Raw genomic sequence first — 11,134 nt, 5'->3', positions numbered from 1 at the left:
GTGTTAGTCATTAAATGACTGTCCATCTGAGCCAGGACCAGTGGGGCACAGCCAGTAGTCGCATTAGGCACCCTGTTAGAAATCTTATGTGGGCTGAGTCTGGTCTTTTGATTGGGAGGGGTCTTCAAAGGGCATTTGGCCATATTGGATCTGTGAAACTGCACATAAATCTTTTATAATCTGTCCAGGTATGCCAAATTGTGATACAAAATCCTTAAGCAAAAGTTTAACAGTTTTGGCATCTGCCTTTTTACAAGGCAATACATTACTAAAACTAACATACTTACAATTACAACATTTAAGCATTTGAATCAATCTGAATATTTACACAAGCGTCCCCAGGAAAGGGGATGTGCTGCCTGCCTAACCTTGGTAGCTTTACCAACACTATGTTGCTGGCAGATTACACACTGTTGGCAGTATTGCTTAAAATATTCCTTTCTTTACAAATACCTTGTTGTTTGCAGGCAAAACTGAGGAATTACTCCCATATTTTTCTGTATTTGTTATATAGGCAGGTCAGGTTTCAATGGCTTCTATCCTTATTATTTAAGTGATTTGCATTAACACAGACATTTTCGGCTTGCTTTTGGATTCAAAGTTATCAGCCACTTAGAGACTTTGTCTCAAAAGGACACAATTAACTTCTAACTTTTAACTTCTGCTTTTAAACACACACTGATTTGAAAAGGAAATCACAACCCAATTTGGCTCCCCTTTGGCAATGTGACCATAGATTACACAGAGCCACCTTAAGACTTAGTGTGGGGCACCGACTACAGCTTTTATCTTCTATTTGTTACCAAAACAGATTTAAAATCTTTTTTTCACTTTCCTGGCTTTGACTGCCCTGCTGCAGCCACAACTTTGGTCTTTATTTAAAAACATTTTAAATCTTATAAAGCATTAAGTCACAGTAAGGATTAAATGCTAAATACCAAAATTAAACAACACTAGTTTCTTTTGTTTGGCAAAAGTATCTTTTTTTGTTTTACAATTTTAAAACACCAATTTATTTTAAACTTATAAAACAAAGATTGTGCACACCAGGAGTGTGTTTTAGCTAATTTGCCTAACTTGTTTATAGTTAAATGATTTCACTTAAAATAACCTTTTGCCTGGATTATTTACAGAAATTCTTCCAGAGAAATGCACCCTTTCTTCAAAGGAATGGCTGCAAAGAAACCAGAATTATCTTTTCATAACACCTTCTTTTAACATTTGTACAAAGTTTCACTGCTTAATTTCCTCCAGTAACTACAGAGTTAACCTCTCTCTTTCTTTCTTTTAACTTCCTCCACTATGGTTGCCTGCTTGTCTGGGCCTGATCCTTTGTTGTTGTTGTTGCATTATTTCTTTCCATGGGCACAGGCATTGTTTCACTACCAATTTAGCAAGGAGGGTGGCTTTTTGACTAACTCCCCTTTTATTTATTTATACACACCTATTTACATACACACACACCCATTTATTTCTTACATCTAGATGCATCTTATTTAACAATAACCTTAATTCTTTTATGTCCAGACTTAATACAAGCTTTTCCTTATTTGAGGCGGTAACAACCCCTCAGCACTGGTGCTTTGTAGGAAAGGATAGTAGCAGGGCTAGGAACAACGTGAAAGGTAGAGAGTACAGCAGCATTAACAACACAGTAAAATGGGGGAGTTACACTCATTGACTGTAGGAATAATGACTCCTTGCTGAATGCAGGAGGTAAGAACAGGTTGGATTTTTCCTTGGCCTGTTTTGATAGAGGGTACTGCTGCACCTCAGGAAGGGGTCTTGCTGCGTTTAGGTGAATTTTAACAGGTTGGGCAGACCCAATGCACCCAACCTGGTTGGCATGATTGGCTCACAAGGCTTTCAAAGAGGGAGAGACCTTAGCCAGCAGTTCCTGTTGCAAGGAGTCTTTTCCTGTAAACTGCCAGGACCTTATTGTGAGCAGGATCAGGCATATGCAGATACACACCATTTGAGGGACAGCAGATTATACAATTTAATTTACACAGCAAGCCTTTTACCTAAAGGTTAGCAGGTGAACAAGGGCTTAGGAGGAAAGTATGACGGTCAAACAAAGGACCAATAGAAATGGACAGAGGTGAAGAGATGGGGTGGGGAATAAGAGTATTGCCCACCCCTACCGCCTTTGGATTGACCAGGGCAGTAGGGACATTTACTGTATCCAATGGCCCATTTGCTTGCAATAGTAACACGTGCCATCACTGGATCCTTAGGGGAGGTGGATGGTGGGGACCTTGGTTTGGCCTTCCCCTTGTCCCCCTGCAATGGGCGGGGTCCCTGTATGTTCTGGAGCTGGAAGGTCATTAACATAGTTTTAATGTGGCGGTGAGAGTATTGGGTTTTATTCAAATTCTTATTTTTACTTTGTTTACAGGTGCTAATTTTGGTCCAGTCAGCATTCTTTGGGCAGACTGAGAATTTTACCAAACCGCTTCTCCCTGATTTTATTTAACTTTTCCTGGTCATGGCCTGGATTTTGCTTGGGCCACTGAGCTTCTTCACAAAGGCAACTCAGTGTTTCCCTTGGCATGATCCCTCACATAAGCTGATTTAAATCTGCCCATGCAGGGTTATAACAGTTTATAGCAATTTGCAATTCCTCTTTGACTTCAACAGGGTCCTCTCTTACTTTTAGAAAATTAAGTAAATTATACAATTCCGTAGGAGACCAAGATGCATGTGCAGACACCAAGGTCTCGTGACCCGAAGCACCAATGCCTGGGAATTGGTGCAAGGGGAACATTTCCTCAGTACGGGGAGTCATTGTCTGAGGGGTGAATGTAAGGGGCTTCTGTTGTTTAATATTTCTTGCCGGCTTAGCTGGATTTAAATTCTTTGCCAATTTTCTTTTTATCTCTTTTAATTGTGTTGTAAGTTTCTCCTGGGAGTCCTTGAGACTCCTTATTTGAGATTCACGGCGCCGTTTGTTTTTCTTTCTTCTGTTTCTTCATGCCAATAGAAATATGCCTCACCCTGACATCGGCCAGAAGCACACGTCTGAGCTGCACAATCTTGTCAATGTTGAAACTTTCCCTGTAAGGGAAACCATAACTTTAAATTATCCCTATCCCTGGTATACCAATTCCAATTTTTCCAGAAACTTGCAAGTGAACTAGTGTGCGCCTTTTGGTGAGACAGTGATCCTTCTTGACTCACTGGCCCCCATTTAAGCTGGTGAGTGCGGGAATCCCTTTTGGACCCCCTGGCTCCCAGAATCCCTACAGATCTTTCACTTGTCCCACTCACACAGGGAAGGTTTGTTTAGGGCCTCCACGACTGTTTTACAGCCCCCCTTTAGCAAAGAGCATCGTTGGTGCCGCATACTCAGTTGCTTCAGTCAAGGTGATCAGACTAGTCAGTGGCTTTTCAAACCACATTCAGGTGGGAACTAGAGGGCAGAAAGAGGGTACGGAAACAGACGGTCCGAGGACGGAGAGGGTGGGATCACACACTTCTAGACCCAGACAGGCCTCTCGCCGGTCATGAGCCCACGGCTTTGCAGGGCGCTCTGGGCGTCTTCCTGTGACTCACACTCACACCGGTCTACCGACCTTCACTTTCACACTGGCACATGGAACTAGGTCTATCCATGACCTGCCCAGCCACACTCAGTGGCTCTTCCCAGGGAAACCAAACCTGGATGGGACTCCACCCCAAGGGTGTCAGGCGTGTCTGGCAGCAAAAAGTCCAAATAGAGAGTGCAACTCACCCAAACCCAGAGCCTATGGGCAGTCCTCCACCAGAAACCCACAATAGAGATTTCAAAAGGTCTCTTACCTTTCAGATGGGCCCTGGGTCTGGCGGGGAACTGCTCACGGTCCTCCGGTTCTGGGGGTTGGCTGTCTATCCGAGTCACGAAACCAATTTTGTCGCTTCAAAAATTAACCACGTGTTTGGATCAGAGGCTCCTTTATTGCTTACAAGTGCAGGGAGGTAAAAGCTCTAAGTAGCTGCCCCTCGATGCAAAGCACACACAGCTTTTTAAAGCTTAAAACCCCAGACAAATTACACATACTTCCATAATAATTACCTTATTTGGAATATATTGCAAAATTAACACTGGTCAAAAGCAAAAAACAAGCGTCTTCCTGTTTTTCACTGTCTGTTCTTTTGCGGTCAGCGACCTTTTTAACACAGCTGTTGCGGTTATATATTTCATAAGCTTGACTATTGCAAATTTGTTCTGTCTGTGGACTTTTCCATCCTGCCCCTTCATGCCCCTTATGAACAGAAAACCATTGTTCCGTTTTGGGGACTTTTCGCTCTGACTTCTCCTACCCCTTGACACACACAAGCAAGCAGGATTTCAGTTTATGGCCTGCAGGCAAGCTTAACCAAAGTCAGGGCCTTGACCTGAGTTTTATGTCGTGTTAACTTTCCCTCACACAATATAATGAATATAATAAAAGTTGGCGGACATTTTTTGGGGGGCTTATCCTCTCCCACCCGATAACCTGCTGCAGTGTCTTTTTCCTCCACTAGCTCTGCTGATCAGTGCGGATGCTGTCAAATTTCATGGAGCAACAACACCAACAATAATAATTAATCCTCCTCTCCCCAGACCTGTGCTAAACTGTCTTCCAGAATTAAGGGGCTACTTTTTTTTTTTTTATTATTTTTTGAGTGGGGTGGAGAGATGAGGAAAAGAGAGGGGGTGGCAGCCAAGCCCAGAAATTGCCAAAGATTAATGAGTCTTCTCCTTATTAGTGTGTTTGTGGGCTTTGTCTGCTCAGGGCTGGGCGGGGGGCAGTGTGAATGGATGGCACAACATGCAGGAAACACAGGAATACATTACACACGCTGCGCCTCTCCCTCTCCGCTGTGTAAGAGTGACGGGAGGGGGGTGACCTGGCCCATGGCAACGGCCATGGCAGAGTTGCTGGCAGCTGCTGTTGTGGCGGCTGGGGTTGAGCCAGGGCAGTGTACGGGGAGCGGAGTGGAGCCGGTGCGAAGAGAATGTGCTGCCTCGGGTCCCAGGCACTGTGGACCATCAGCTGATGGCTTGCGGAACGGCACCAGTCCGTGGACCACCACTTTGAGTAGCACTGCCCTAGGTAACCTGCTCCACTGCTTAACTATCCTTCTAGTTAGAACATTTTTTCTAATAGCCTAAATCTCCCTTGCTGCAAACTAAGTCGATTACTTCATTGTGAGGCTTCCAAGGTGGCACAAGAGTAGGAGTACCAACCTCTGGGCAGACTTTTTTTTTTTTTTTTAAACAAAGCACAAACCCCAAATTGGTTGTGAATTCTAAACTTAGATTTCACCAACCAACTGCACCAAGTGCAAACTCCTCAGGTGCATTAACAGCCTTAAACACAGTCACAGACAGCCATCTTGGATTCACTGGTCTGTCTTGTCACCATGTCTCTGTGATAAATGGCCCTTAAGACAAAGAATCACAGCACTATTCAGGTTTCAGAGTAGCAGCCATGTTAGTCTGTATTCGCAAAAAAAAAAGGAGTACTTGTGGCACCTTAGAGACTAATCTATTTATTTATTTCCACTGAATGCATCCGATGAAGTGAGCTGTAACTCACGAAAGTTTATGCTCAAATAAATTTGTTAGCCTCTAAGGTGCCACAAGTACTCCTTTTCTTTTAGCAATATTCAGGTTACTCCCAATCCCAAAGGATCAGTCACTTACCCCAGATCAATTGTGCCTTAGGTCTCACATCAAGACAATGCTTGCAGCCAATCCTATAATTTATATGAAGATTAGTTAAATAGGAAAAGGAAAATAGAGAGTTAGTTTTGAGGTTAAAGCAAGTGAATATGGACTCACGATCTCTTTCTTATGCCTAGGAAACTCCTTGCCCCCCAGGGTATGTCTACACTGCAAAGAAAAACCCACGGCTGGCGTGTGCCAGCTGACTCAGGCTCGCAGGGCTCAGGATGCAGGGCTGTTTCATTGCTGTGTAGACTTCACAGGGTCCAAGCCTGTAAGTCTATACAGCAATGAAACAGCCCTTTAGTCTGAGCCCTGTGAGCCCGAGTCAGCTGGCACGGGCCAGTCGTGGGTTTTTCTTTGCAGTGTTGACATACCCCCAGAGTCCCAGCAGCACAGAGATCCTTAGGCCCTTTTGTTGGGGGTTTTCATCCCCCTTCTGCCATGTACTTTCAGCTGCAAACTCAGCTGCTAGAAGGAGTCTATTCCTGCGATTCATCTTCATGGGGAGGGGAGCAGAACAATGAGCTTTTAGTCCTTTTGTTGACAATTCCGCAATCCAGATGTAGGGAGTTTCCGGTTGTAAGATCCGCCCAAAGCCAGTCTGGTATTCCTGGGTCTCCTCTTTTGGAAGGGGTGTAACAGTTTCTACAGAAGAGCGTCTCTTCATACTAATTAATGTCCTCTCTTTTGTGGTGTCATAAACATACAGCTAAGGGTAGCATAAAAATCCCTCCTTTACTTGTAAGAAGCTCAGATAACCTGGCTGGCTCCTGACCAAAAGGACCAATACTGGAAGAAGATCCTTTCAAGTCTGTGGGGGAAGTTTTTTTTTGTTTGTATGGTCTTTTTTTTTAAAATTAATAAGTAAAAAGTGATTTTATTAAATACAGAAAGTAGGATTTAAGTGGTTCCAAGTAGTAACAGACAGAACAAAGTGAATTACCAAGCAAAATAAAATAAGACGCAAGTCTAAGTGTAGGACAGTAATAAAACTGAATACAGATAAAATCCTCACCCAGTAAGCTTCCTTTTACAGACTACCTTTCTAGTCTGGGTCCAGCAATCACTCACACCCCCTGTAGTTACTGTCCTTTGTTCCAGTTTCTTTCAGGTATCTTTGGCGGTGGAGAGGCTCTCTCTTTAGTCAGCTGAAGACAAAATGAGGGGTCTCCCAAGGGTTTAAATAGACTGTCTCTTGTGGGTGGAGACCCCCTCCTCTCTCCTATGCAAAGTCCAGCTCTAAGATGGAGTTTTGGAGTCACCTGGGCAAGTCACATGTCCATGCATGACTGAGTTCCTTACCAGCCAAGCCACATTCCTGGGAAAGCCCAGATCTGGATTAGTGTTTCCAAGTTCATTGTTGACTTAAGGGCTTCTCGATTGGGTACTTACTAAAGAATAGTCTATTCTCAGGAAGCTGACCAACTGCTTCACTAAAACCTACTTAGAATCAAACAAGTATGCAGCCACTATTCATAACTTCGAATACAAAAAATGATACCTGCATACAAATAGGATTAATAGATTCAATAGATCATAACCTTTACATAGATATGTTACATGGCATATGTAGCATAAAACATATTCCAGTTATGTCATATATATTCATAAGCATATTTCCATAAAGCCTTATGGGGGGGCCTGTCACACCCTCCTCCTGAACTTACTGCCAGAGGCTTGGACACTGTCCATGGCAGAGGCAGTACATGTAAAATCCCTGTTTGTCTTTGGTGACACTCCTTTTCAGTACCTTTAAACCATATGATGTCATTCATAAGTGTTCGAGCTAGTTTTGGGGTTCTTGGTCCCTGGATGCCTGAAAACAGGTTGGGGTGTAGTATTGCTAACAAAATAAAGAGAGCAATATCTGTTAAAGTGTAGGTGTCTTGGTATTTAGCCACCAATGCCATGAGGCGTGTGCCTCAGTTTCCCCTTCTACACAGTAGCAAGGGCATAATCTTGGATGCTTATTTCAGGTAGGGTTTAGGAGATGTTTTTTTCTGCCCTTGTCCCTCTCTGTCCCCGAGAGAACAACAAAAGACCACACAAACAAGAAACCTTCCCCCATAGATTTGAAAGGATCTTCTTCCCTTATTGGTCCTTTTGGTCAGGTGCCAACCAGGTTATTTGAGCTTCTTAACCCCTTACAGGTAAAAGAGGGATTTTATGCTCCCTTAGCTGTATGTTTATGACATGTGGTGATTCATTTGGTCACAGAAGCTCATGCTTAGTTTTACCAGTCCTCCAGGATTGTCCTGGAGTCTCAGGAATTAAAGATTAATATTTAATTACTGTGATAGAGCCAGACCAGCTGGATACAGCAGAGCAGTAGAAGGCAGATATACTGGCCACTGGATAAGCAGTTTTTTGTTCCCTGCGTGACCAGACCAGGGGCTGCCCTAGAGCAATCAGAAATCTGCTAGAACCAATTAAGATAGGCAAGCTAATTAAGACACCTGGAGCCAATTAAGAACATACTAGAATCAATTATGGCAGGCAGACTAATCAGGACACCTGGTTTAAAAAGGACCTTCCATCAGTTAGTGGAGGGCATACAAGGAGCAGGGAGTGAGAAGGTGTGCTGCTGGAGGATTGAGGAATACAAGTGTGGTCAGGCTTCAGGAGGAAGATCTTGCTGTGAGGATAAAGAAGGTGCTGGGGGGAGGCCATGGGGAAGTAGCCCAGGGAGTTGTAGCTGTTACAGGAGACACTGTAGACAGCTGCAATCCACAGGGCCCTGGGCTGGAACCCAGAGTAGAGGATGGGCCTGGGTTCCCCCATCCTCCCCAATTCCTTATTTGATATAAGAGGAGTTGATCTGGACTGTGGGTCCCACGAGAGGGGAAGGTCTATGGCCTGTCCCCCAACCCACTAGGTGGGCCAGCAGAGACTGCGGGGATTGTTCTCCTCCTTTTTCCCCATGCTGGTCGGTGATGAGGTTAGCTGAGTGAATGGCAGGTTTGAGCCATTGGCAAAAGTGGCCAAACTGAGGGCTGCCATGAATCTCTGAGGTAAGCAAATCCACCAATAAGCGCAGGATCCACCAAGGCAGAGGAGGAACTTTGTCACATTGAAGATTATATCTTGTGATAAAATCTCCAGGAATATGTCCAACCAAAATTGGCAATCCTACTCATGCGATACTTGCCCAAATATTACATTACAGATCTTGCAAGTTAGCATAATGTAGGCATTAACTCACAAGCATTCAATAGAGTCCAGACATGAAACACTTATCATTCTAATACCTGCCCCATCAATGCAAACCCCCAGGTGAGCCAGACAGATTCCAGCTATGTATCTGGCAGTGTTCAGCTGAGCCACGGGTACCTTGGCATAAGCTGGTGCCTGCTAGACCAGTGTCACATTTGTGCCCTACCTTCAGTGGACATGGAGGACAATTGAGCAACAATAATATGTGTAGACAGTGGAGGTCCATAGTGCTGAATGGCCATGATCACAGTCTTCTTTATAACAACTTTTTACATAGTTGAAGACTGTTATCAGGGTCCCCTCTCTTCTCCCCCCTCCTCCCACCCAGCTCTCCCGCCCCAGCCTTCTCTTCTCTGGACTAAACATGTTCAGTTCTTTTAACATTTCCTCAATGTCATGTTTTCTAAACCTCTGATAATTTTTGTAGCTCTCTCTGGACTCTCTCCATTTGTCCACATTTCTTGGCAGAGGTCTGGGGTTCAGTAATCAGCAAAAATTGAGTTGGCCTTTGTGACATTTCTCTTGCTTGTTCTCAGCCCAGAGATAGTCTTGGGTGCAAGGTTTGCCTGTGTTCGGTTAGTTCATAAACTACCACAATGAAGAATTTCACCATGTTTTTGCGCTCTGATAGCTCAGCTGGTTTCTATTATAACTCCAACTTACCATGGTTTGACTCTTGAGCATTGGGCCTGCTTTGAAGGAGCTTGGTATAAGACAGAAAAATTTCTAAGCAGTCTCCGGAGGTGTGGAGATCCAAACTTACACACTGCCTTGTAATACACGTAGTTTGATGCAGTCAGGGCCAATAAATTCCTGATGTTACTCCACTGAAGTAAGCAGAGCCACACCGGGATGGGTTTGGCTCCACGTATTTCAGGATAACAGTCTACTTGATGTGCCTATGCTGAAACGGGCGCACAGGAATAACTTGTGCCTAAAGGGTAAAGTTTGTCATAGGGATTTGCCAACAATCAGACAAAATTAGTCATATATTATTTGCAACAGGCTGGATCTTCAGCTGATGTAAGTTAGCACAGCCCCTTTGACACCAGGGGAGACTGTCTAGGTGACTTCAGGAGAGCTGTGTCAGTTTGTACCATTGGAGGATTTGGCCCTATAGTTTAGGATAGAATGCAGTCTCCCAGCCAGCACACTGCCATAAGGTGACTGCCAGAGCTACGAGGTGAGGTTCCAGGTGGCTGGCATCTCCACACACCCACTCAACCTGTCCCTGCAGGGGAACACACCGCAGGATTTTCAGCAAGCACATGTGCTCCTCTTGGATCCCTGATCTTGGCTTTCAGCGATTTCCCCCAGAGCATTGCAAGGTACTTTCCCCACAGTTCCTGAACAGCAGTGGTTCCCCATCCTGGAGATCAACCTCAGCGCTTCCTTATTTCCCATGTGCTACCCAGCTGACTTCATAGGATTCATTGACTTCAGGCAGTGTGTGTCAGCACTGAATGAGTCCCCTTGTGAGCGGGCTTGTGGGGGGTGATGTCCCCTAGCTAAGTTCCCTCTAAGCTGTGTGTTGGATCATATTAAAGAAGTTCTGTATTAAAATCACAAATGAATTTGATTCCCCATAGTTTAAATTCCAGGGTATTACTAATTAAGAGGTCTCTTGGTTTTTGGTGCTGTTTCTCTCTCTGTTGTGTGTGAAACTTGCAAGCTGCTAATTGCGTTAGTACATTCTAAGACAGAGTCTGTTCTCAAAGCAATTCACAGAGAGAGAGATTCAAAACAACAGAAACAGCACCCAGAGACTCCCTGCCCTTTTGTTGTATTAACAATTGTGATTAAAATAGAGATAGAGGATGTATGTGGATGGATGCTTGGTGTGGATAATAACTGAATGATCAGGGAGGTGCCAGCCTAAGAATCCAGTGTCCATCGGCTGAAGAAGGCGTCAAGTGGAAATAACCAGAGGACCCCCCCACCGGAGGGCAGACTGGAATCCACCCAACAGCCTCAAGAATGGAAGAACCAAAGAACAAGATAACATCTAGCAGCACGGAGCCGTCAGGAATGTGCCATCTGCTGATTGATTCAGCAACAGCATGATGAAGCAATTCCCACAGACTGGCTTAGGAATAAATTCCTATAAAAATAGACTCTAGAAAGTGAGAACTTTGGGGGGTCTGATTCTGCAAACTAACTTCCAGGAGCATCAGATGAGCATCTGACAAGGCCCTGCTCCCTCCTCATGTCCAGACCACCTGGCCA

At 44.4% G+C, this 11,134-nt stretch overlaps 1 long non-coding RNA gene across 1 annotated transcript; it reads right to left on the bottom strand.

The window, feature by feature from the left end:
- Positions 1–1,159: 1,159 nt before the first annotated feature.
- On the bottom strand, positions 1,160–6,820 carry LOC311526624. The gene is made up of 3 exons (XR_014713073.1): positions 6,711–6,820; positions 5,672–5,724; positions 1,160–3,057 (listed from the first exon to the last, which is right to left on the bottom strand). It is a non-coding gene; the product is annotated as an uncharacterized lncRNA (long non-coding RNA).
- Between the last annotated feature and the right edge of the window lie 4,314 nt (positions 6,821–11,134).

Source organism: Lepidochelys olivacea (genome assembly GCF_965140295.1).
Source record: "Lepidochelys olivacea isolate rLepOli2 genome assembly, chromosome: 9".
Lineage (NCBI taxonomy): Eukaryota > Metazoa > Chordata > Testudines > Cheloniidae > Lepidochelys > Lepidochelys olivacea.
Note: the sequence above shows the minus strand (reverse complement) of the source record. Positions and strands in the feature narration are given on the sequence as shown.